This window comes from Saccopteryx bilineata, chromosome 6 (genome assembly GCF_036850765.1).
Source record: "Saccopteryx bilineata isolate mSacBil1 chromosome 6, mSacBil1_pri_phased_curated, whole genome shotgun sequence".
In the NCBI taxonomy this organism is placed as follows: domain Eukaryota; kingdom Metazoa; phylum Chordata; class Mammalia; order Chiroptera; family Emballonuridae; genus Saccopteryx; species Saccopteryx bilineata.
In genome coordinates, this window is record NC_089495.1 from 147,052,237 (window position 1) to 147,079,904 (window position 27,668).

At 42.1% G+C, this 27,668-nt stretch overlaps 1 protein-coding gene across 11 annotated transcripts in view; it reads right to left on the bottom strand.

Annotated features, from left to right (window-relative positions):
• Window positions 1-16,678, bottom strand: part of PUM2 (pumilio RNA binding family member 2) — a 103,034-nt gene extending 86,356 nt beyond the window's left edge. For 10 of the 11 annotated variants that reach the window (XM_066237891.1, XM_066237889.1, XM_066237885.1 and 7 more), the window contains exon 1: window positions 16,546-16,678. The gene's annotated coding sequence lies outside the window, so the exon portion shown is untranslated. The remainder of the gene's footprint in view (window positions 1-16,545) is intronic. The other variant, XM_066237886.1, reaches the window with a different exon arrangement.
• Window positions 16,679-27,668: the final 10,990 nt, after the last annotated feature.

The following is a 27,668-nucleotide window of genomic DNA, read 5'->3' on the forward strand; positions in this document are numbered from 1 at the left end:
TGTCCTTTTCCTTTTTCTGTGGCTTAGTTGTGTTATGTTCTAGATTATGATTTTATAACTGTGTTAGGATAGGTAAATGACTTAGGCTAGGGTGTGTTTCAATTTATACTAAAATTCTGGTTATGTCACTGTCGCAGGAATGGAACTGTAGCGTAACCCAAGGACCCCCTGTAGATTTCAGAAATTTTCTCAAGAGGAAAGCATTAAAACTTTACTGAAGCTCTTTTTTGCTTAATACATGTCTTCACCTGTGGTCCAAATAGATGAAGTCATAAGATAAAGAACCTCTGGTTAAATGTGAGAGATCTCTTACCACCATGGATCAATTCTTTTTGTTTGCCCAGTGCAGGGCTCAAAAAACTTTTTTTGTAAAGAGCTAGACATTAAACATCTCAGGCTTTGTAGATCTCTGTTGCAGCTTCTCAACTGCATTTTTAGCATAAAACAGCCATAAACAATATGAAATAAATAAGCATGGATGTGTCCTAATAAAATGTTATCAGTGAAATTTGAATTTCATATATTTTTCAGGTGTCACAAAATTATTCTTTCCATTTCCCCCCCAAACTTTTAAAACCATAAAAATCAATCTTAGACAGTGGACCACATCTGGCCTGTTGGTCACAGTTTGCTGACATCTACAGTTTACTTACTCTCTTGACTGCTTCACAAGGAAAAGTAGACAATCCACTCTCATATGTGAAGAAGCCAAAGGTTAAGCATCAGGGCTTTGCTTTTCATTTTTTCAATTATACTAACCTATACACATTTTTAAAAATAATGAATGAGGGCCATGGCCAGGTAGCTCAGATGATTAGAGTGTTATTAGATAGGCCAAGGTTGTGGGTTTGATCCTCTATCAGGGCACATTAAAAAATCAACCAATGAGCCTAACCGGGTGGTGGCACAATGGATAGAGAGTCGGACTGGGATGCAAGGACCCAGGTTCGAGACCCCGAGGTCGCCAGCTTGAGCGCTGGCTCATCTGGTTTGAGCAAAGCTCACCAGCTTGGACCCAAGGTCACTGGCTCAAGCAAGGGGTTACTCGGTCTGCTGCAGCCCTCATGGTCAGGGCACATATGAGGAGGCAATCAATGAACAACTAAGGTGTCACAATGAAAAACTGATGATTGATGCTTCTCATCTCTCTCCATTCCTGTCTGTCTGTCCCTATCTGACTCTCTCTGTAAAAATAAATAAATAAAAAATCAACCAATGAATAAATAAATGGAACAAATTCAATGTTTCTCTCTCAAATCAATAAATAATAATAATAATAATAATAATAATAATGAATGAGGACTTCAGATTCACATTTAACCAAAGACGACTTTATTATTTTAGATGACCAAGTAGGTTATGTTACAAAGACTTTCAAACCAACAACAACAAAAAAAACCTCCACAAGATTCAAAATCAGCTTAACTGATGGTGGCATAGTGGACTGTCGGCCTGGGGCGCTGAGGGCTTTAGTTCAAAAACCTCAAGGTCACTAGCTAGAGCATGGGCTTGCCAGCCTGAACTCAGGGTTGCTGGTTTGAGCACAGGATCATCAACATGATCCCAAGGTCATTGACTAGAGCTCAAAAGTGTAGCTGGCTAGAAACCCAAAAGTTACTGGCTCAGCTTGACAACCCCCCCTCCCACCATAAGGCACATATGAAAAGCAATCAATCAACAAGTAAAGCAACTACGAGTTAATGTTTCTCATCATTCTCCTCTCCCCCACCCCGCCAACCTCTCCCCAAAAAAACAAAAACAAAACTCAATCAGCCTCAGTTTAAAGCAGCTATTTTCTTTTTTTTAATTTTCTTTTTTTTAATTTTTTTTTTTTTTTAGTTTATTCATTTTTAGAGAGAAGAGAGAGACAGGGGGGAGGAGCTGGGAGCATCAACTCCCATATGTGCCTTGACCAGGCAAGCCCAGGGTTTCGAACCGGCAACCTCAGCATTTCCAGGTCGACGCTTTATCCACTGCGCCACCACAGGTCCAAAGCAGCTATTTTCAATCGGTGTGCCACAAGAATTTTTAAAACATGCAATACCTGACTAGTCTGGAACACTAACCTCTTTTCTCTTAAGATAGTCAAATAAAAAAATTAACAACAGCCGACACAACAATGGCCATCTGGTATGAATAAATCAAAATTATACCTTTTTTTTTGGTGTGCTGTGTGATTTTATTAATTAGTTTATGTGTGCCATGAGATGAGAAAGGTTGAAAATCACTGGTTTAGGGTGTCACCATGCATTTATTTCAAACATGAGGAAGAGAATGGAGAACAAAGTAGGAAAAAAATAGAAAGAAAATACACTGTTTCAACTCTCCTGCAATAACCTCCATATTCACATAATAAAGTTGAAGGGGCATGGTGGCACACATGCCACCATGTGGGACTCCAAAATTTTCGCAAAATGCCAATCTGCTATGTCCTATGCAGCTACAAATGTTGGTATCAATCTTGATGGAGGCAGGGTGTGTGTGCACAGTGGGAACAGAATGTGGACATAAATTTAACAACTTTAGATCCCAGGGAAGATTCTTCTAAGAAGCAACAGAGTATCTAGTAATCAGTTACATAATATTGAACTATGTTTACTTAGAGATAATACATCCAGGAGTTACAGTATACAGTACTACTTGGGGTATAAATAAAACATTATTTCATTTAATAAACAATTAGAATTTGCTAAAAAGATGATACATAATAGATACTTTTCTATTACCAAGAACCTGTGTTATCTCGAGGTAAATTTGAATTAAAGTCACTTTTCTAGGTTATAATTCTGCTTCCTAGCAAAAAAAGTGTTTTATTAAATTCTAAAATACATTACAGGCATGTATCATCTTACTGCGCTTTCCTTTATTGCACTTTACAGATATTGTTTTTTACAAATTTGAAGGCAAGACCCTTTATCAACAAAGAGGTTACCTCTTATTCAATTCTGATAATTGCTTTATTGTGGTGGTCTGTAACGGAACCCAAAATAACTCCAAAGTATGCCTGAAGCTAATTTTTCTGTAAGCAGCATTATTACTAATTGTGTGAGAAAAAATAGACAAAGTACAACAAATAACTGTGAATTTTCATATGCAGTAAATGTACATAGCCAAAAGGTTTACATAGTTTCTGTGAAGAACCAATATGCATTAATAAGTACATTTATATCATTAAGAGTACTAATATATACATATATATTTTTAAGTAAGAGGAGGGGAAATAGAGACACAGACTCCTGCATGTGCCCTGACCGAGATACACTGGGCCAGCCCCGTGTTTGGAGCCAATGCTCAGACCAAGAGCCACTGGCTGCGAGAGAGGAAGAGACAGAAGAGAAGAGAAGCAGATGGTCACTTCTTCTCATGTGTGCCCTGACTGGGTATTGAACCCGGACATCCACACGGCAGGCAAACACTCCACCCACTGAGCAAACTGGCCAGGACCAAGAGTACTAATTTTTCTCAGACAACATCTGATCCAATTCCTCATCGTATGCTTATTATTATAAAAAATGAGTTGGGGGGTGATTAATTTAGAGCTACATTAAATGGTGTTAAAGCACTGTCTACCACTGTATGACACTAATTACATTTTGATATTATAATTACCATATTTTTTGCTCCATAAGAAGCATCTGACCATAAGAAACACTTAGGGTTTTAAGGGAAAAAAAAAACTAAACCAAATGGTGTTAAAATATTTAATAAAATATACCACAATGTTTCAACATTGTAAACTCAACAGCAGTTTAACAACCATTAGCACTGTTATTAACAAATGAGAAGAGACTTTAATGTTCAAATACTCTTCTAATTGTCTGGGAACCCACAGCAGCTCAAAAAATAAAATAAAAATGAACATTTGCTCCATAAGACACACAGGCATTTTCCCCTTCACTTTTGGGGAAAAAAAAGTCTTTTTAAAATTGTTTCTATTTATTTATTTATTTGAGAGGAGAGAGAGAGAGGGAGAAAGAAAGAGAAGGGAGGAGCAGGAAGCATCAACTCCCTTATGTGCCTTGACCAGGCAAGCCCAGGGTTTTGAACTGGCGACCTCAGCATTCCAGGTCAACACTTGATCCACTGCGCCACCACAGGTCAGGCAAAAAAATGTGTCTTATGGAGCGAAAAATACATTTTATTTTAAGGACATAGTAGAAGTTAAACTCTGGGGTAAGAGAGGGTAGAAAGTGTGTCAAGCCATCTAAATGCTCAATATTGAATGAAAAAAAATCCTTTTTTTCTTTTTTTTGAGAGAGAGATAGGAGAGAGATGAGACACATCAGCTCCTAGATGCGTCACCTTAGTTGTTCATTGATTGCTTTCTCATAGGTGCCTTGATGGGGGTGAGGGTCCTCCAGCCGAGCCAGTGACCCCTTGTTCAAGTCGGTGACCTTGTGGTTTCGAACCTGGTCCTCAGTGTCCCAGATCAACACTCAATCCACTGCGCCACTACCTGGTCAGGTGCAAGCAATCTTCTTAATTACCATGGCCTTTAGCTGGTATCTCTCAATGTATTAATAACATCATCTATGACATGGCCATTACTTCTCTAAATCAGAGTTAGGATAGAAAAAACATGGAACACAATTTTGGAACCTGTTCTGGTTACACCAGAGTTTTATGAAATGTTAAGTTATAAGGAACATGATCAAACAGAAGTATACAAGAATATTATAATGGGGAGGAAAATGATAGTTATCAACTATGAACTCATTAAAAAGCTGGAGATGGACGTATTTATGCATATATGGGAAAAAATTCCAGGATACTTAAGTAAAACAGCAAGGTGAAAAACAATCTATGTGAATCACCCACTTTGGTAAAAACAGAATACAACCATACATATTTATGCATAAATGGAAACCTATAAAGAATGACACTTATAGTCACATCTGGCAGAACACATATGATTTTTATTTTACATTTTATAGTTCTATACTTCTTGAATATTTCCCACTCATTACTTATATTTTTGAAAATATTTAAAATACATGTGACAAATGAATGGATAAAGGAGTTGCAGGTATATACACACACACAATGAAATATTATTCAGTAAAAAAAAGAATGAAATTCGTTGTACAACTAAAACTAATATAATATTGTATATCAATTGTAATTAAGAAAAAATAAAATCTTGCCATTTGTAACAACTTGGATAGACCTAGAGGGTATTATGCTAAGTGAAATCAGAGAAAGACAAATATTATATGAACTCATTTATATATGTGAACTCTACACAAAGCCAAAATAAATGAAAACAAAACAGAAACAAGACTCAAAAATACAGAGAACTGATGGTTGCCAAAGGAAAGGCAGTAGAGGATAGAAATAATAAAATGTATGCGTTTAAAAGTCACTCAACACATTTATACAGTCCTTATTATAGCCAAGTGAGCTCGGAAATCAATGGCCTTATATATGGTAGAATGCAAATATTTAGTAAATACACCTATACAGGCAGTCCCTGTGTTACGTACAAGATAGGTTCTATATGTCTGTTTTCAAGGTGAATATGTATGTAAGTTGGAACAGGTACATTTACCTATTAAATGCAACTTAGATGTTTGTCTAACAGTGTTTTTACCTTTCTGTGCATATCAATACTTAACCATTTTCAAATACAAGCTCAAGCAATTTTGGATGATGCAGAAAGTGATGGTCCTGTTGGAGAGGATGGGACTGGTGTTAGAGAGTCAGGGTTTGATTCTGCTGCTGGGGTCAGTTTCTTGAAGTCGGCATTGAGGGAGGTGTGTAGACAGCTTTTCTTTTTCTCATCATCAATGGCCCTGTAGCATCTCAGTCCTTCAGTAACTGTACGGTAAACTCTGGTGAACCTCTCTGTGTAGGATCTTGCTCCTCTAACTTTGCCATTCCTGCTTCAATAAGATGAAAAGCATCAGCTAACTCTTTTGAGAAAACTTTTTCGGTTCTGGAGTTTCTCAGTCCCAGTTTTCTTCCCTAAACTCTATCATCTGCTGCTTTAGTTCTGTAAGGTCTTCATTGGTTGTTAGTTCTTTCCCATGGGGGTCGAGTAACTCTGATATCATTTTCACTGATGTCCCACTGCATTACCAATAGCCCTTACGGCGCTCCGTTCATAAGTACAAGTTGTACCTAAGTTGGATGTTTGTAACTCAGGAACTTACTGAGAATATTTCTCTTTTAAGCGATGCCTAGGTATTATGACATAACCTAAACCTTAAAAGAGAAAGATTCTGAATAGTCTTACTGGTAAACTTCTAAGGGCTTTTATGTACATCCAAAACCTACTATCGTATATATCTCTAGCCACATCTTCATAACACTTTGGGTTTTAAAAATATTAAATCCAGCCTGACCTGTGGTGGCGCAATGGATAAAGTGTCGACCTGGAAATGCTGAGGTCGCCAGTTCAAAACCCTGGGCTTGCCTGGTCAAGGCACAAGTGAGAGTTGATGCTTCCAGCTCCTCCCCCCCTTCTCTCTCTCTGTCTCTCCCTCTCCTCTCTAAAATGAATAAATAAAAAAATAAAAAAGAAAAGAAGAAAAAAATATTAAATCCAGCCCTAGCTGGTTAGTTCAGTCAGAGCAACATCCTGAAATGCCAAGGTTGCAGGTTCTATCCCAGGTCAGGGCACATTATGGGAAGCAACCAACAAATGCACAAGTAAGTGTAACAACAAATGAATGCTTCTCTCTCTCTAAAACAGGTGTCCCCAAACTTTTTACACAGGGGGCCAGTTCACTGTCCCTCAGACTGTTGGAGGGCCGCAGTGCTCCTCTCATTGACCACCAGTGAAAGAGGTGCCCCTTCCGGAAGTGCAGCGGGGGCTGGATAAATGGCCTCAGGGGGCCGCAGTTTGGGGATGCCTGCAAATTGTTTACGAAAACCTTAAAAAAAAAAGCAAAATTCGCCTGACCAGCCGGTGGAGCAGTGGATAGAGCGTCGGACTGGGATGCAGAGGACCCGGGTTTGAGACCCCGAGGTGGCCAGCTTGAGCGCGGGCTCATCTGGTTTGAGCAAAAGCCCACCAGCTTGAACCCAAGGTCAATGGCTCCAGCAAGGGGTTACTCGGTCTGCTGAAGGCCCACGGTCAAGGCACATATGAGAAAGCAATCAACTAAAGTGTTGCAACGTGTAATAAAAAACTAATGATTGATGCTTCTCATCTCTCTTCGTTCCTGCCTGTCTGTCCCTCTCTATCCCTCACTCTCTGTCTCTTAAAAAATAAATAAAATTTAAAAAAAGCAAAATTCAATTTGTAGATATAAATATTCCCTCATCACCTGATTTAAAGGAATTGATTATACTTAGTTTTCTAACCATTTTATCTAGGTTAGTTCTGCCTTACCCTTTGATATAATCCTCAGTGTAAAATAAATCAATGGAGTCAACCAAATTATAAATTTAAATTCTTCAATGTATTTGACAGTATGTGGTGATAAAACATGATTATTTTTGCTTTCCACGTATTTTGTAGAATTGTTCTTTGCTCAAGTGTTCTCAACAACAGGTTAAGAAAGATGTAAACTGGGTTAAAAATTTTGCCATTCATGCCCTGGCCAGATTCTTTGGTTTGTTAGAACATGGTCCCTAAGTGCAGAGGTTGCCTATTCAATCCTGGTCAGAGCGCATAAGGAACAGATTAATGTTTCTCTCTCTCTCCCCCCTTCCTCTTTCACTAAAAACCAATAAATAATTTTTTTTTTTTAATTGCCACTCAGGCCTGACCAGGCGGAGGCAGTGGATAGAGCGTCAGACTGGGATGCCGAGGATCCAGGTTCGAGACCCCGAGGTCGCCAGTTTGAGTGCGGGCTCATCTGGTTTGAGCCAAAGCTCACCAGCTTGAAGCCAAGGTCGCTGGCTCAAGCAAGGGGTTACTCGGTCTGCTGAAGGCCTGCGGTCAAGGCACATATGAGAAAGCAATCAATGAACAACTAAGGTGTCGCAATGCGCAACGAGAAACTAATGATTGATGCTTCTCATCTCTCCATTCCTGTCTGTCTGTCGCTGTCTATCCCTCTCTCTGAAAAAATATAAATAAATAATTGCCATTCAGCCTGACCAGGTGGTGGCGCAGTGGATAGAGTCAGACTGGGATGCAGAGGACCCAAGTTCAAGACCCTGAGGTCGCCAGCTTGAGCACGGGTTCATCTGGCTTGAGCAAAGCTCACCAGCTTGGACCCAAGGTCGCTGGCTCGACCAAAGGATTACTTGGTCTGCTGAAGGCCCTCGGTCAAGGCACATATGAGATTGATGCTTCTCATCTCTCTCAGTTCCTGTCTATCTGTCCCTATCTATCCCTCTCTCTGACTCTCTGTCTCTGTAAAAAAAAAAAAAAAAAAATATTTCCATTCATTACTCCTACCACTCAATACTATCACTGGTCTGAACTCAGAAAATCCCAATGGAAGCTCCAGTTCTGTGCTGTTTGAATCCTAACAGCAATGTGGGGGAAAAAAAGGGTTAATTACTAAAGGAAGTAAAACCTAGTCTGTTGCTCTGAAGTAACCATGTGGGGTAAAACACAGGTTAAGGTTTAGAATGGATCAGAAGTATGTATGCCTTTCTTAGTACATATAGTAAGGACCTGCTGAGTCCTAGAAAACGAATGTGCTACCATTCTGGAGGCTCTCTACCCCTCAAGTATACGAGCACCCCAATTTTAAAACTGGTCACTGTTTCTCAAACCTTCACTAAAAACACTCAGATCCCACCTATCCAAACTTATTGGAATTTGTCTGGCAGTGAAATAGAATGGTTTTCCAATTAAAAACTTTTGTGTCATTCATTAGAGTAACAGAAACCAGAATCAAAAACATAAACTATAGTTCCCTGTTTGTCTCTAGCTGAGTGAACTTAGACCAATTGAACTCTCTAGTCCTGTTTCTCTATTTGCAACTAGGAATAACAATGCTTCCCTCATAGGGTTACTGTGAAGACAAAATTAATATATGAAATGGAAACATAAGTGTTTTCCAGAGTATTAATTACCCAGCATAATATATATTTATTTGTTTAAAAATCAATATAAAATCCCTTGACCCAGTCATTTCTCTTCTGGGAACTTACCTTACATAAACAACAGCACCAAAATAAAAACAAAACAAAACCGCAAAAGAAAAAACCCCACAGCACCAACATGACAGGATGCACTATATGATTATTTTTACTGCAGGATTGCTAATAGTGGTTAAAAAATAAGAATTGAATGTAAGTTCAACGATAGAAAAATGGTTTACCAAAATAAAGAGCAATGCACTAAATATTGCAAGTTATTAAAATTATATGTACTAGTATAGTAAAACATCCATAATATTAAATAAAAATACCAAGTTGCCTAAGATATATCATTATGATCCCATTTTCGTTTTTTAAAAAAGAGTATGAAAAAAATAAACACCCAACTTTGGTAAGAGAGAGGGCTTTCTCTTTGTTATAAGGCTTGCTGACGTTAGCAAAACAAAAAAATAGTTTTTTAAAGGTACTAGATGAATTAAGTGCATTACCAGTTAGAGTTTTTATCACAGAATAGAATACAAGTGACCTTGTGTTATCTTCATTTCATATACATACTAAGATGAATGAATGCCCAACTGAAGACTCTAATTTTTAATTATTACACATTATCAATTAACATCAATATAGCATCAAAAAGAAATAACTTAAGAAGTGTTAATTAGGTTGTAAGAGAACTAAAGGAAGTCTTTTTTTTCTAAAGGAAGTCATTTGAATGCATGGTCTGAGACAACCTGGGGGAAAAATTAAGAGCCATTAAGCAGTACATGTTAAAGCACTTTTAAAAGAATTTTTTTTCCTTTTTAATTTTCCAAAGTATGATCCTTAATCACCAACCCAGTGTTCTTAGAAATGAAAGATGCCTTGTCCAATATATTTCAGGTATGCTGATCCCCAGCACCCACTTTTTCTTCAGCAAGCTGAGCACATGGTTATTCTAGAATGCACTCCATGTTATTAGCATAGTAAAAACTGAGCAATCCTACACTTATTCTGCTTACCTTTAACCCAGTACCATAACTTTCTTCTGTAAATATGTTAACACAAAGGTTATTTTGAGAAGCAGTATTTTGAGTCATTTTCAAGGAAATTAAGAAAAATGTATGCATGAGTTATATAACATTTCAACTTTAACTTTTGTTTAGGAAAAGCCATAACTTATGACAGTTAAGCTTTAAAATGTTAGTTTATTAACACTATTATGAATAGTCTAAGAAAGAAAAATATGACCTGTATAAATCTTTGAATTAAGCAAGAGGAATCTTCCAGGTCATAAGTATGAACTGTGATTTTTAAAATTCCTCAGATATTCAACAATAAGCCTTAAACAGGTAACCATGTTTCCCAATAACTTTAAGTGAGATGACAAACTGATTTCCTAAAGATATTAAAGTTTAAAAAAACTCCAAATTGTTTAGAAAACAAAAATAAATAAAAATAAAAACACCTAGCCTGACCAGGTGGTGGCACAGTGAATGGAGCGTCGGACTGGGATGCAGAGGACCTAGGTTCGAGACCCTCGAGACCCGGAGGTCACCAGCTTGAGCGCGGGTTCATCTGGTTTGAGCAAAAGCTCACCAGCTTGGAGCCAAGGTCGCTGGCTCCAGCAAGGGGTTACTTGGTCTGCTGAAGGTCCGCGGTCCAGGCACTTATGAGAAAGCAATCAATGAACAAATAAGGTGTCGCAATGAAAAACTGATGATTGATGCTTCTCATCTCTCTCCAATCCTGTCTGTCTGTGCCTGTCTATCCCTCTCTCTGACTTTCTCTTTGTCCCTGTAAAAAAATAAAAAATTTAAAAAAATTTAAAAACACCTAAACTGCAGTCTGAAAACAAATTAAATGTTAGTTTCAAGGAGCATTAAGTTACATACCCCAAAAAGAATCAGTGATAGAAATATTGAGTATAATTAAAATGAAATTTATTTTATATTCACTTACATAAAAAATTTGAAGGCACACCAAGTATTTCATAGGAGATACACACTCAAACAAAAACTAATCTTTGGAAAATAAGGAAGCAAAGATTAAACAACAAAAGGAAATTTTAAGTTTAACTTCTGAAGATACAAAAATAAAAGGCAATATAATAAATTGCAATTCTTATTATCCATAGAAAAGAATCATGCCAATTCCTTGGAGGCCACTTTATTTCTAGTACAAAACTTTGAAATTTCTTTATTTTTTAAATTTTTTATTGATTGATTTTGAGAGAGAGAGATAGGCATCAATTTTGTTGTTCCATTTATTTATACATTCCTTGGTTGTTTCTCGTATGTGTTCTGACCTGGGAGCGAACCTGCAACCTTGGTGTCTGGGGATGAAGCTCTAACCAACTGACCTACTCCTCCAGGGCAAAACCCAGCTACATCTTATTTAATCAGTTAAGACTATCTCCCACTGATCACTAAGAAGTCTTTCAGAAACTGCCTAAAATCAAGAGATCACCACTTTTGAGAGCTAGAACTTGCTACTCTAACAGAAGATGTCCATTACAACAGAAATGAAAGACCTACCTTCAAAATAGGTTCTCTACATTCTTTCTGATGCTTTTTCAGGACTAAAAGAAAATAGGTTCAAATGCCCTCATCCCTTTTTTAACGTACTCTGGCAGTCACTTGCAGGTTTTATTCTCCTAGGCAGGTGTTGAATAAATAGTTTTGCAGTGTTGTTTTATAGTCATATTCACCAAATCCCTTCCAGGAAGAAGGTTTTTGGAGACTTGTGAAATTCACATACACATTTTATCCTAGACAGGTGATAATAACTGCCCTTTTGTCCTTCCCTGTCCCATTTGCAAAGTATTCTGACACTCCAACTACCACCTCTCCCTTCTCCTTTCACTCTTCGTCCCCTTTCTTTCTACTTGGCAGCTGCGGTGAAATCCTGGGATATGAACGGAAGGTGTACACACTTGGATGTTTTCCAGTAGTCTACTCTAAAATCCTTTGTCTCTCCACAAGAGAATAGTAAGAATAATTTAAGTGAAAACCTGTGATATGTGAACTGAAAATGGATGGGATTGCAGTGGCTAAATTTGCACAAGTGCAATATACTAAAAAAATGGAATAAAGAAACTATCCATTTGTCAACATGCTTCAATAACCAATTCTTTTCAATTCCTTAAAAGACTTTAGAAAAATATAAAAAGGAGCCAGGCAAAGATCAAATATATTGCTCACCAAAATCAGGGGATATCTCAAAATGATTATGAAGCAATAAAAAAAGCATTTGATTTTTTTAATTAAACAAGAACACAGAAAAGCAAATGACAAGTCAAAGAAAATTGTTCAATTATGCAAATGAGATGCAAAACCAACTTTTATTTCATTGGTGAAAATGCACTAGACCAGGGGTCTCAAACTCGGGCCCGCAGGCTGCATGTGGCCCACCCACCAATTTTGTGCAGCCCGCAGACTAATCCACAAAAGGCTTGAAAGTACTGGAGTATCTGCATGTTCTCTGATCCCCTAATTTTCATTACATTTTCAAACCTTTCATTATTTCCCTGGCCAGATAGCTTGGTTGATTAGCATCTTCCTGAAGCACAAAGGTTGCTGGTTCAATCCACTGTCAGGGCACACACAGGAACAGATCAATATTCCTGTCTCTCTCTCCCACTCCCTCCCTCTTTATCTCTCACTAAAATCAATTAAAATAATAAGTTTTTAAAAAGTCACCAAAAGACAAAATTTTCCACAATTAAGAATTAAAACAAATGATGGAGTGGTGAACAAACAAACAAAAAAATTAAAATGAGCCCTCGCTGGGTAGCTCAGTTGGTTAAGCATCAACCCAATATGTCAAGACTGCAGGTTTGATCCCTGATCAGGGCACATATAAGAATCAACCAATAAATGCATGAATAAGTGGAACAAATCAAGTTTCTCTTGTTTTCTCTAAAAATCAATACAAAAAATTTTAATAAAAGAATTAAAACGACTCTAGAAGGTGACATGTTTAATTGTGCAAATCTTCCAATTTTTCATTTTGAGTTATTAAAAGAAAAAGTCACTAAGGAAAAAATATAGTACTAACCTTATGTCTCTAAACATACTGCTACCTGGAACTGAGAAGAAAAAGCATTTATCATGTACCAGCCTACGTAATAATGATATAAAGTGTTTCACTGGCAAAGCTTTAAATTATTTCTCTGTAAATTCATTTTTCACTAAAAAAGCAATACATTTTAAATGAAAATTTTCTTCTATCTATATTGCTAAACAAAAATCACTACTAAATATTAGCATTGAAGAGGTAAGTTTTGAGGAAACCCTTTTACAACCACATCAGAATTCAGGACACAGGATTTAGACTGATGGCAATCCAAATAGTTCCTGTATTACTGATAGCTACACAGGAAAGCATAATTTAGACCTAGGCCATCTAAGCATCCTAACACCACACCCCATAATTATCCTAACCCAGCCACAGGTAGCAATGGACAACCATAGTCCTCCAGAAAGGGGCAGTCACTTCCTGGTGGCTTGACTTCAGGAAGAAGCAGAACAAAATACTCTCTGCAGGGGGCAGACTTCCAAAGAGAAAGAGAAGGAGAGGTGGGTCAGTAGGAGCAAGTAAGTCTATTTTTATGCCATTTTAAAAACAGCAAGAAACCTAATATGTCACAAACCAATTCACCCAGTTATAAATAAAATTTTTATCTCAATCACATGTCAAGTAAAATGGCCTCAAACTGTGAATGAAAGTCAAAGCTATGAGATACAAACGTTCAGATACCTAAAATATCGGTAAATCTTAAGAAAATGAAAAAAGGCAGAATACTTTCCTAACTTAGAAACACAGCAAGTGTTCAAGGTCATTGAATAAGGAAGCATGTAGAAATTGAGTTCAGGAGACAGAAACCAACCACCACTTAAAATTACGAAGATCTGGCCTGACCTGTGGTGGCGCAATGGGATAAAGCTGTCGACCTGGAACACTGAGGTCACCAGTTCGAAACTTTGGGCTTGCCTGGTCAAGGCACATATGAAAGTTGATGCTTCCTGCTCCTCCCCCTTCTCTATCTCTCCCCTCTCTCTAAAAATCAATAAATAAAATATTTAAAAAAATATATTTTTTTAATTACAAAGATCCTGTCAGTACCTATAAAAAGGTAACAGTCTGGTCACTGAAAATGAAGCCAGTGTGATCACTGAGAAGACTGGCTTTGGATCTGTACCTGGCCAAATCTCTGATCACAATTATAATTACTCCTGCCAGCTACGATAAGTTCCTACACAGGAAAACAAATTATCTCTTACCATCAGAATGAGTACAAAGGTTTAAGAGAAACAAAATCCTAATATCTGTGTTAATACTGCATTATTTGGTTTATATACTTTTAACTAAGAAAAATTGGCCTATTAGCCCTGGCAGGTTAGCTCAGTGGTAGAGCATCGGCCTGGCGTGCAGTCCCCGGTTCGATTCCTGGCCAGGGCACACAGGAGAAGCACCCATCTGCTTCTCCACCCCTCCCCCTCTCCTTCCTCTCTGTCTCTCTCTTCCCCTCTCGCAGCCAAGGCTCCATTGGAGCAAAAGATGGCCTGGGCACTGGGGATGGCTCCATGGCCTCTGCCTCAGGTGCTAGAATGGCTCTGGTCACAACAGAGCAACGCCCGGGATGGGCAGAGCATCGCTCCCTGGTGGGCGTGCTGGGTGGATCCCGGTCGGGCGCATGCGGGAGTCTGTCTGACTACCTCCCCGTTTCCAGCTTCAGAAAAATACAAAAAAAAAAAAAAAAAAAAAGAAAAGAAAAATTGGCCTATTAAAGTGACAACCTTATAAGTCCGATTTAAATATGGCAGTCATTCAGACTTTTTTTTTAAGTAGAAATTGTACTAAGCACTGGAACATCTAAGAGCACTTTGACTCAGACAAATTGAGTTTAAAAACCTATATTAAAATTAAACAATTTATATTGTTTGAAGACATTTAGGTTTGTTAATAGCAAACCTAACAAAGATGAAATAGCTAGACTTGTGCAAGAAAACTGAACTTAAAAAAATCTAAACTTAAAAGCTTAAAAACTAGGATTTTAACAGATTAATTTCTTAAATTAGAGTAAACCTTTTCTGAAACAAAAACCACCCACAAGGACACCAAAAGATTCTAAATAACTTAATTTTACCAAAAACTGGACTTTTAAAGACATTCTTGCAATATGAAAATGCCAATAACTATTTATGATGACTGTGAAGATGAAACAAATAATTAAACAAATATATTAAATGATAAACAGAGGCTTAGGCCATTAAGAATATTAATCTTTATTTTAACAAGATTCCTAGCCAGAATTCCTTAAATCATCCTTAATTACTCCAGGGTCATGTGGTGTAGTCATCTATTAAACATGAAATCTCAGCAGTGAACAAGCTTTTTGAGCAGTAAACAAGTTTTTAAAATCCTTAGGCAATCCTTTTATTAAACTTCTGATATACGATACCTTTACAGGTATTATATTTCAAGCGTTTAAACGCATTTTTCTAATAAAGCTTTCCTTGTCACCAGTCTGCTTAAGTTAAAAATCTCACCCCAGGCCGGGTAGCTCAGTTGGTTAGAACCTCGTCCTGTTACACCAAGGCTGTGGGTTTGATCCCTGGTTAGGGCACATACAAGAATCAACCAATGAATGCATGAGTTAAATGTATAAATAACTGGAACAAATCGATGTTTCTTTTCTCTCTCGCAAATCAATTTTTAAAAACCTCACAAAGTACCAACTCCGGATTTTAGTTGCCATGATTCTTATTATACCCATTTATGTCCACCAGACTGCCCCTCCCCAAAAAGCGCTCAAGGTTGTGTTAGAATGAAAAGTGGGTTTTCCTTAGCTATGTTCTTCTCGGATGGAGCACTAACTTTTTACAAGCGCGATTGGGCATAAAACCTTAAACAATTTGTTCTCCCTAAATCTGGCCAATTCGAATGGAAAACTTGCTAAAATGTTTCATACTTCTCGTCTTTGATTTTAATTGACATATTTTTGAGATTCAAAATCTGTTCCAACAACAAAAACACAACTCCTTACTAATGGCACCTAACAAGTAGGACCCAAATCGCTGTTTCTCGCATACGCACAGCTGCCTACCGCCAGCTTCTCCTGGACACACTCGGGCCCCGAGAATTCCCACGCTTGTTTCCATAAACCTACTCCTTCCTCTTCGCCCACTTCTATCACACACGCTTCTCCGGATCCACCCGGCGTCGCCCCCCTTTCCGAACCCAGCGGTTGGGGGGGCGCACCGCTGGGTCTCTAACCCCCAGCGCGCCGGAACCCCGAGCCGGGTAGGCCCCTCGGCGTGGGGGAGGAAAGGCAGCGGGGAGGCCGCGAGCCCCCCACGCCCAGCGCACACCCCTTTCCGGCATCCCTCCCCCAGCATTGTGCGCGCGGGCCCCAGGCCGCGGCCGCCCCGGGCATCCCGCAGGCCCCGTCCGCCCTCCCGCCGGCGGGCTGCTCCCGCAGAGACCGCCACACAAAGCCCGGGAGCAGCCCTAGCGGCGCCAAAACACTGGGACAGGGACCAAGCGCGACGGACTTACGGGGCTGCTGCGGCCGCGCTGCCTCAGCCGGGGACACCGACCGCTGGGCACACGGCGGCGTCGCTCTCAGACGTCCTCCCCTCCTCCGCCCTCGGTGGCGGCAATATCTTCTTTCTCCACCTACCTCCCTCCCCCCCCACCCCACCTCCTCCTTCTCCTCCCCCTCCTCCTCCGAACCGCCGAAGTACCGAGGGTGAGACACAGAGACTCACAACAACATGGCTGCCGCCGCCACCTCCCCTCCCCTCCCCTACCCCCGCCCACCGGGCGCGCGCAATGCACTCCGGGACAGATGGGAGGAGGGAGCACTCACCGAGGCGCGGCTCTGCTCACTGGCTTCCGACGCTTCTCCCGCGCTCCCCGCGCCGGCCGGCGGGAGCTCTGCGCGTGCGCACGCTCTTTCCGCTCTCACGTTTCGGCCGTCCCTCCGGCGTGCGCTCCCCGCCCACACCTTGCAGCCTGGTCGCTGCTTTTCGGCTCAGTGGCCGCGCCTGACTAAGCTACGCGCGGGGCTTGGGAGGCGCGGGCGTGGTGTTTCCGAACGCTGCGTTCGGCTGTCTTCCCGCGTGGGGCATCTACTTCCGAAATCGCTTACCCGCCGCTTCCTCCTTCTCGCCCAACTGTGATGTATGTACTTAGTGCTCGCACACTTCCGCGGTGCTGGTACCCCCAGGAGCGGGACAGTCATCCAGACTTTTAGATCTCACCCTTACCTCTTTTTCCCGCGGCAAGACTATGGAGAAGCATTTTGGGTGGAAAAGTGGACTCCTCAAGTGAACTGTCCCTCTCCTTGTCCCTCTTGGGCAAGTGGAGCCAGCTCAGCAAACTGCTGGCCCGCAATGCTCGGCCGGGATAAACACAAACTCAGCCGGGGATTGTCACTCGTAGCTCATGTTCATCACCTGCAGCCCGTCCTGGCCAAGCGCACAGTTGGAGACGCTCGTTCCCTGGCTTTGGTAGTGATGATTCCGGGCTTGAGACCCAACTCGCGTGTCCTCTCCCTGCCACACAGCTGTAATGGGGTAGTTCGCTGGCAGGCTATCCGATCTGTTTTCGGTGGTCTGCACGACTGCTGGCTCTCCTGACATTCTGTACTTCGGAAACGTCGAGTATCCTGGTATTACTTGGCTAGTCTTCCTAGGGCGAGGAAGGGCCCACACGAACTGGTTATGTTTTGTCCATGCTGAGTTTCCCAGTGCCTGGGTCATCGTACTGTGTTTAATAGTCATGCGTTGAAAAGGAAAAGGAATGATCATTTGTTGAATGCATGGGGAAATACCAGTAAGTATGGGAGATACTGGGATGTACATAATTTTGCCTGCTTTCTTCTTCCCGCTCCATTGGACGGAAAATAGCAGAGGAGTTTATATATAGTTGTTTGCTCCCTGTGAAAATATATGGAGCCATTAGAGACCCTCCCTCAGAATTTGAAAGTGGGACTAGGATACCCCAAGCTCCCTCTGGGAAGTCTCTTGAACCTGGGATCTTTGGGCCGACTTGTCCCACCAGGTGGATGGGGAACCCCTAGAGAGGAGTGGAGTTGAGAGAGGAAAGGATAGTCTGGATAATGTTTCTCTTCCCCGTTCTTCCTATAACTTGCTGGCTGACTCTACCCTTCAATTCCGTAACACACTCCTGGGTCCTTATTTTCTTTTTTGTTTTGTTTAATCTAGATGAATTGAGTTTCTGTTACAACCAAGAGTACTAACTAAAAGCTGTGTTATTAGTTATTTAGCACTTCCATACATTGTCTCATTTAATGCTTCCAATATTCCCATGAGCAGGGCAGCTTCATGGGTATGTATGTGACCTGTGCAGTCAGTCTCACAAGGCCTCAACCTTCAAGCTTTAGAAGAGTTCTGCAATTGACTCAATGCTTTGTTGTTGCTGTCTAGGAAGTCTTAATCGTTTTTGGAAAAGAGGCCCCTCATTTTCATTTTACACTGAGCTCTACGAAGCATATAGCTCATTCTATTTATGAAATACTATCACTATTTGAGAAAAGGCTTTTTTACTCCCATACTTCTCTGCACCTTTTAAAACCAAAATACGCGTTGTAAATATCCAAATGAGGGACATGGTATGCAACATTTCCCAAACAAATTTGACTTTAGAAGCCCTTTCTCATGGAAGACGTCTTAGAGGTGTTGTGCTCTGAAGAACACAGGTTAAAGCCCAACCCTTTAGTGATCTGACTCTACCTATCTCTAGCTCCTGATTCTCTTTGCACAGTGAGCAGATTCTTGCCCTGAGCCTTCCCATATGCTTTGCAATCTGGCCTTGCTTGTTAAACCCTGTCTGATTATAATTGGATTCTCTTATAGGTTTATCTACAAAGTAACAATACACTCCTCAGCTACTATAAATATTAGATAGTTAAGGTGGACATTGTAATTGATGCTTAACAGCTATCCAAATCACCTGGGAGCCCAACAGACATGGAGAATCTTGGCCCCACTTCAGACCTACTGATTCAGAATCTGCATTTTATCAAGATTCCTGGGCAATTCTTCTGCAAGATAAAGTTTAAGAAGCATTGGTAAACCGATCACAGTAATTCCACTTGGCTTGATAGGAACTGACTCTATAATGAGTCTGTCATCCCTTTTGAGCCAGTAAGATGCAAAGACATGCCCACTAAGAGCATCTAGGGCAGGGGTCGGGAACCTTTTTGGATGAGAGCCATGAACGCCACATATCTTAAAATGTAATTCCGTGAGAGCCATACAACGACCTGTGTACTTTACACATTATCCAATAAAAATTTGGTGTCCCAGAGGACAGCTGTGATTGGCTCCAGCCACCCACAACCATGAACATGAGCGGTAGGAAATGAATGGATTGTAATACATGAGAATGTTTTATATTTTTAACATTATTATTTTTTTTTATTAAAGATGTGGCCATCAAAAGAGCCACATCTGGCTCGTGAGCCATAGGTTCCCGACCCCTGATCTAGGGTAAAAAGCCAATCTCTCTCCTTTTGGATATAAACAAGAAAGCATGTTGCCTTTCCCCAGTTCCTGCTGACAGGACTCTTATGACCACAAGGAGCCCAGACTGTGGCCAAAAATACTAGTAGTCTACCCAGAATATTCATCCTCCCTTCTTTAGCAATACCGTAGGTCTGTGGGCTGGAGGAGATATAGGATGGAATGTGTCCTGACTCTTCGGCATCACGCATTGCATCTTAGGAATGTGTCTACATGGCCTGTTAAGACAAGTGGTTCTCAACCAGAATTGCATATCAGAATCACCTGTGGAACACTTAAAATAATATATCAACTCCCAGGCCCCACCACAGAGATTTTGATTTCATGGGTATAAGCTAAAGCTTGGATATTGATATTTTTAGAAAGCTCCTCAGTGGTTTTTAATATGTAGCCATTAAAAACCACCAGTTTAGGCCCTGGCCGGTTGGCTCAGTGGTAGAGCGTCGGCCTGGCGTGCAGGAGTCCCAGGTTCAATTCCTGGCCAGGGCACACAGGAGAAGCGCCCATATGCTTCTCCACCCTTCCCCCTCTCCTTCCTCTCTGTCTCTCTCTTCCACTTCTGCAACCAAGGCTCCATTGGAGCAAAGTTGGCCCAGGTGCTGAGGATGGCTCTATGGCCTCTGCCTCATGCGCTAGAATGGCTCTGGTTGCAACAGAGCAACACCCCGGATGGGCAGAGCATCGCCTCCTGGTGGGCATGCCGGGTGGATCCCAGTCGGGCACATGCGGGAGTCTGTCTGACTGTCTCCCCGTTTCCAACTTCAGAAAAATACAAAAAAAAAAACCCCAAAACAAAAAATAATAATAATAAAAACCACCAGTTTAGATAGATTGCATCGTAAAGTGTAATGCCATTTCAATATTACCTATGCAAATACCCCCTTTCCACTGGAACTACCATGAGGCCTTTTTTTTTTTTTTTTTTTTTTTTTAAGGTAAGAGGAGGGAAGATAATAAGGCAGACTCCCGTATGCGCCCCTACAAGGATCCACTTAGCAACCTCGTCTAGGGCCGATGCTGGAGTACTGCATTATTTTTAGTGCCTGAGGCTGACACGCTCAGACCAACCAAGCTACCCTCAGTGCCTGGGGCCATGCTCAAACCAAGTGAGGCACTAGCTAAGGGAGGAGAAGAAGGAGAGAAGGGGTAGAGGGAAGTGGGGGAGAAGCAGATGGTCACTTCTGTGTGCCTTGATCAGGAATCGAACCCACACCATCCATACACTGGGCTCTACCCATTCAGCCACCAGCCAGGGCCCAAGAGACTTATAAGCTCTTTTTATAATTATTTTATAACAAGAAATACAGAAAAATTCAAATCATTCCAATTTTAAAATCACTGAGATACTAATAGCCACATTTGGTGAACACCATTATTACCTGCATAGACATAGGTAGAGGATGGATAGAGAACTGCATAGAGCAATGCTAACGGGAATAGGCTCAATCTGTTTGATATTTTTAAAATACAGTGTTGAATTTAACAAAAGAAATAACTGAAGCAACTGCTCATATGCATGTTTCTTCATTGCAAGAGAGACTGAGCCCAATTTCTGAGGGAATTGTAAGTTTATGGAGGCTTGGTTTGTATCAATTTCCCATTGTTAAAATCATTAAGAATTTTCTCTTAGATATTCTTAGCCTGGTGACTGCACAACACAGAATCATCACTTGCTACCCCAAGTGAAATGTCCAGTTTCAAACAGCATTTCTCCAAAGCTTTTCAATCTCAAAGTCCTTTCCACAATTTCCTTCTGTCATTTGGGTGATATTTTAAGGAGCAGCACAGCTTGTGCAGCTTTGAATTCCACTGCCTTGCTCTAGAGCAGGGGTCTCAAACTCAACTCAGCATGTGGGCCGCAGAGCAAGATCACAGCCGTTTGGCGGGCCGCACTAGGTCTACAAAAGGCAACTGTTATGCAACACTTTTCTCACTGCAGTTGAAAACAAAAAAAAAAATCAGTACAACAAGCCCAATCGTACATGCAGTTTACTCAGTGTCACAAAACGACCAGAAACTGTAGTTCGCATCACAACTGCTGTTAACTAAGCTAATATCTAGCTAGGATGCTAGAGAAATGAAAAATACAAGTAGGCCCCTAGGCTTACTTAATTTTATCCAAAATATTTTGAACTTCGTGGATTAGTCTGCGGGCCGCACGAAATTGTTCGGCGGGCCGCGAGTTTGAGACCCCTGCTCTAGAGCCTTTGCAAAATAAAGACCCTACTGTTAGTTAAACCTTGACTACTATTCTCCTGTGTCAAGCAGTGAAACAGTGGTGATCTGGACTGTGGTATGTTTTGGGTTCCGGGAACAGTTATTCTAGCTTAGATAAGCTATGGTGGCTATGGGTTTGTTTGCTTATATTCTCTGAATGCTTGCTGTCATCATCTTCAATGTTTCATTGACCCCTGAAGGAGAAACTAACAATATTAGAGGAAGAGCCAGCGGCAGTTCCCTGAATATGAACATACTTAGGGTGGGGTTCTTCCAGCTTGTTATGGTTTCTCAGGGGAAAAATCTTGGCTATTCCTCTAAGTTGGGTATGGTAGAGAGTAGGGCTTTTCTTGGCTTAAAATAAGAGAGTTTAGGTCCTAGAGACAGGGAGATCTGTGACTGTCCAATCTCTAAGACAAGGGCAACTCTGGACCAGGAGAGTACACTATGTCAGACATGCCACTCTTTAGTAATTCCCAGAGTATGTCTTGCATACCATTGAGGTGACTCCGAGGCTGTGAGAAGGTGAGTCACGGAGTCAAATTATGCTCATAAATTCAAAAATAAATCACCATTGGTTTATGGTGTCAAGGAAAATCTACTGGTATCTTGTACTTTATAGACTGCCAGGAATAGAGATTTTGAAAGTACATTATGTTTTCTCATTTTGTCATTAAACTCGAGTTGCATTCCCACAGGAAAAAATATATACAAAATATTATAGAAAATGTGCCAGTAACCTGACCAGGCGGTGGCGCAGTGGATAGAGCATCAGTCTGGGTTGCCGAGGACCCAGGTTCGAGACCCCAAGGTCACCAGTTTGAGCGCAGGCTCATCTGGTTTGAGCAAAGCTCACCAGCTTGGACCCAAGGTCGCTGGCTCAAGCAAGGGGTTACTCGGTCTGCTGAAGGCCCGTGGTCAAGGCACATATGAGAAAGCAATCAATGAACAACTAAGGGGTCGCAACGGAAAACTGATGATTTATGCTTCTCATCTCTCTCTGTTCCTGTCTGTCTGTCCCTATCTATCCCTCTCTCTGACTCTGTCTCTGTTAAAAAGAAAGGAAGGAAGGAAGGGAGGGAGGGAGGGAGGGAGGGAGGGAGGAAGGAAGGAAGGAAGGGAAGGAAGGGAAGGAAGGAAGGAAATGTACCAGTAGTGTAGCAGGCTCATTGTGATTTTGGGATTTATAATGTGGACAAAAAAAAGAGGTGCAGTAATAAAGCTAACCAAAAGTGACCTCACAGAGTGATCTGATCATAAATTCCCAACTGGGCAGGTCATGGTGGGTAGTCATGTATCAGGCATCTAACTTCTTTAGTAAAAGGTTTAAGCAAGACCTGTCCATTGTTCTTGTGCACCTAGGTTAGCACACCTTTGAAATAACCCCACCTCCGTGTAACCTTTCTTATGGTCCATCCTTAATTTGAAAGGTATAAAAGAACTACAAAATTGTCATTCTCCAGAGCATTTAAGATCTTGCTTCTGGACTGTAATAAATTCAATTATGAAAAAAAAATCTTGCTTCCTGGCATTGTCATCATTTTGGCTCAAATAAAGTCTTTTAAAAATTCTCTACGGGTTTGGATGTTTCTTATGTCAACAATAATAAGAAATATATATATATCTGGTCTTCATTGCCATTCCTGGCAAAGCATTCCCCAAACCCTTGCAATTTCCTTTGTGAAAGAGAGATAAAGGTGTTTTTGTTCATAACAAATCTTTTTTTTAAATACACTTGAGTTTATATTAATATGGTGACTTTTGGAAAGCCCCTAAGGATAGGGGCAGGTTGTCTGAGGAACCAACCAGCTAATTAGAGAATTGGAACTTTCCACCCCATCCCCCATTTCTGGGGAGGGGTTGGAGGTTGAATTAATCACTAATTGTCAACAATTCAATCAACCATGCCTACATAATGAAGCCTCTATAAAAACCCTAAACAGCACAGTACAGAGAGCTTCTGGGTTGGTGAACATGTAGAGATGGTCAGAGGGTAGATTATTTTCCTGAGCCTCTCTAGCAAATTATCAAATACATTTACAGCCACAGGTGAGAAGCACAGGTGACAATCTGGACTTGTGTTGGCCTCTGAAGTGTGTGTGTGTGTGTGTGTGTGTGTGTGTGTGTGTGTGTGTTGGTGGGGAACAAGTCCTGTGGGACCAGCGCTTAAACTGTGGGCTCTGTGATAACCCCAGGGAGATAATGTCAGGATTGACTTGAATTGAGTTGTAGAACGCCCCGTTGATGTCCACAGAGACCTGGAGAATTGCTTCATGTGGGTGGTCACTGTATTTGGTGACCAGAAGTGAAATATAGAGAGTAGATAAGGGAGAAAGAGTGTTTTCCCCTTTAGTTGGTGTAGAAGAGGAAATGGAGAGTTTTTCCTATTCACACACTGCCAATGTGAGGTCCCCTGTGTGCTGTTATGTGTCGGACAGCTTTATGACGTCTGTCCCACCACCAAAGCTCCCAGAGTGGGTTGATCGCAGAGAGGAAGCAGCATGGTATGGAAAACAGAACTGCCCCATCATATGGCCTCACACATACTAGAAGGAAGCAAATCTTCCTTTGAAATACAGACACAAGCAAAATCCATGAATCCTTGACCAGGGATAGTAACTGATAGTTTGAAGCAAGAAGTAAAGATGTCAGAGCAAACTACACTGTATGGGACAATCTCAGCATGGTTCCCACAAAGCAGGACATGAAAGACTCCTTGGAATGAGGAAACCTGAGAGTAAGAGACTGTTCTCTTGGCCGCACTAATTCATGGATTTTCACCAGCGTCTGAGTGAGGAGAAACTGAAGGCTGAGATCAGAACCTTCTGCACCATATTTATACGTAGTATATTGTCCAGGAGAATTTAGAGTAAATTGCGGTTCTCATTCTCAACTAATCCTTTTGATGTTTACACAAAGTCCTAAATAAAACCTCAAGGTTTTGCCATAGATGATATTGGACCCGATTGAATATTACTGGATGATTTAAATCAAAGATCTAGTACATACATTGGTCAAAGTGAAGTGAGTAAACTGCCATTCCCGGCTGCTACTTCACCAACACTCTGTCTGGATGTGCCTTGTACCTTAGGGCACATACGGACCCCAATGCACACCTGTAGTGTCATCCTCTCCATATGGCACGGGCTCACCTGCATGTGCACCCACGTGCCCACTGTCGGGGCCATGTCCTCATTGTGCCCCTCCTGGGCTCACGTGCACATCAGCACACACCTTTGCAAGGTCACCCTCTTCAGTTGACTATAGCTATGTCCAGCTCCTTGGCATGTCCCTTTCTCAATTCCTGATTTTCATGTACTCTTCAGAGAAATACAAGATCCTGGCCTTGTGAGCATTTTTTTTTCATGGTAGCTTCATTCCTCCTGTTTGCTCAGATTGACATTTTGAGTCATCCCTGGTGTCATCTGGGACTTTTCGCTTTCTCTATTGCTGCATGTGCCACCCACTGGAAAATCCTGTTGGCTCTGCCTTGCTTTGTAAATCCCACTCATTTCCTACTATTTCCATCACAGCCGCTCTCAGCTCTGTGAAGCCTGGTCTCCCTGCCCCCAGCCTTGCCCAGACCTAGTCTGTTCTGCACCCAGCAGCCTGTTATAACTCAAGTCAGATCATGTCTGTCCTCCAATCAGGTCCATGCCTTCTCATGCCACAGGAAACAAATCTAGATTCTTTGTCATGAATTTTGTAAGCTGGCTCCCTGCTGCCTACCAGATCTATCCCTCTACCCTCACTCAAGCTGCTCTGGACACTCAAACTACTCTGGACACTTGGTTGTCCGTCAAATACACCAGACACTCTTGCTTCAGGGTCTTTGTGCTGTTATTCCCTCTGCCAGAACCATTTTCCTGCAGATTCACACATAGCTCGCTTCCTCCAGGTCTCTGCTCAAATTTCACTTTATTGGGAAGACCTTCTCTGAAGACCCCTCCTCGGATAAGGAGCTCACAATGCCCTCCCTACTGCCCTGTATCCCCTTACTCTGATTGATTTTTCTTCTTGGCACTTAGCGCCTCCCAGAGTATTATTCGTGTATTTATAGTCTGTCTTCCCACCCTAGAAGGCACGCTCTGTGAAGACAGGGACTTTGTTGTGTCCACTGCTGTACCCTAGCTCCTGGAACAGAGCCTGACATGGCGAGAGCAGGGAGAAATATGTATGGAATGAGTGAATAAACTCCTCACAGGCAGGTGGCTGCTCATACTTGCCCAAGCATTTCTGGGGAAAAAATTTACTAAGGATTTCCTCTAGACCCTCTGCGGAGACACGGTCAAGGAGCACGCTATCAGGCCCTGCTTCTGTCCTCACCAGGGTGAGCAGCTGCCCCCGGGGAAGGAAGGCTGAGCTGTGGGAGAAATGTTTATGTTTTTAGAAGTGCAGGCTCGTGCAATGGAGTCATCCAAACCAGTCAGACAAGAGTGAGGGCAGGATTCTGCCCAGACTAGTAAAAATGAGAGGATCCCGGGGCCTCCAAAGCCTTGCTTCTGCCCAAGCAGAGTGAGACTAGCACAATGGACCCTGGCAGGCCCACAGAGTCCTCGCTATAGGACAGGGAATGAGACCGTGAGGGCAATGGGGCATCGTCCCCATGCAAAAAGGATACACAAGTTGCACCCTGGTTTGCCATGAAACCAGCAGCTACAGGTAAGCAGGCCTTTTGCAGTCATCCATTCATTCAGCAACATTTACTGAGTAGGTGCCATGCGTGATTTCAGGCCTTAGAGGACTGATCCAGGGGCTGAGAGTCCTGGGATAGGGACCACAGGGCCCCAGGGAGGGGCCAAGGTTGGCTCAGGAGAGTGCCCCGACCCCCTCCAGTTCAGGTACCCCGTTTTCCTCCAGGTGGGAGGGGCGAAGGCAGCTGAAGATGCCAGGCTGCCTCTGCACCTGCAGCACGGATCAACACTGCCTGTGTCGCCGAGGCTGCTGGTGGCTCCAGGAGGCACTGGGTGGCTTCTGGAGGTCCCCATCACTGTTCCTCACCAGGAGGACCCCTCCTAATGGCTGCTAACTCCCCCAGGGAGGAAGGGCTGTCTCTACCACCTGCTGCCCTGTGCTCTGTACCCAGAGCGCCACCTGCTGACGGATCACTCCCTGTGCTACCCTCAGGCTCTGGCTCTGTGGCTTGCTGGGGGCAAGGAAGATGGCTGTGCCTAGTGGGGAAGCAGAAAATGGAAGAAGACATTTTTTCAGGGCAAAGTACTTGGGTGAGGAAATCTCCAGGACAGAGAGGAGGGGGCCAGATTACAAACCAGTGATGCTGGGAGTTTAGAATGGAGCTCAGCCCCTGTCAGGAGCACTGAGCCCAGGGCCTGTCTGACATTGGCAGAGGTCCCCTGGGTGTGGAGGCCTCGGGGCAATGGGAGAGCCACAGAATCTTGTGGGGGAGGGGGGCTGACAAGCCTGAGGTCTTCCAGGCTAGCTCTGCCCATTCACCCTGAGGCACAAGGGTCACAGGCTCAGCTCAGGCTTCCCACAGGGCTCTGGGGCTATCAGGACTTCTCTATCTTCTCTCTGGCAGCTAGAAGGGGTGAAGTCACCTGCAAACACTGGGGTGTATAACTGGACGGGGGGCGGGGGGAGGTTAAGGCTAAGAACACCTAGAGGCTGATGTGATCTGGTCTCCATAATTTGGTGCTCTCTGTTCCCTGCCTGGTCCGCACAAATCATCCTGAGTTCTGGCATTGCTTTGGGTCACCTCTGGGGGTGTTTCCGGTGCTGCTGTTCTCTGACTCGGGAGGAGTGATGTACCTCCTGGGCATGTAGACTTTCCAGTTTCTTCATAAAAACACTTCGAGCCTTTGTCATTGTCAGGGCATATTTGTACATGGGACTTCTTTTTTTTTTTTTTTTTTTTTTTTACAGAGACAGAGAGATAGTCAGAGAGAGGGATAG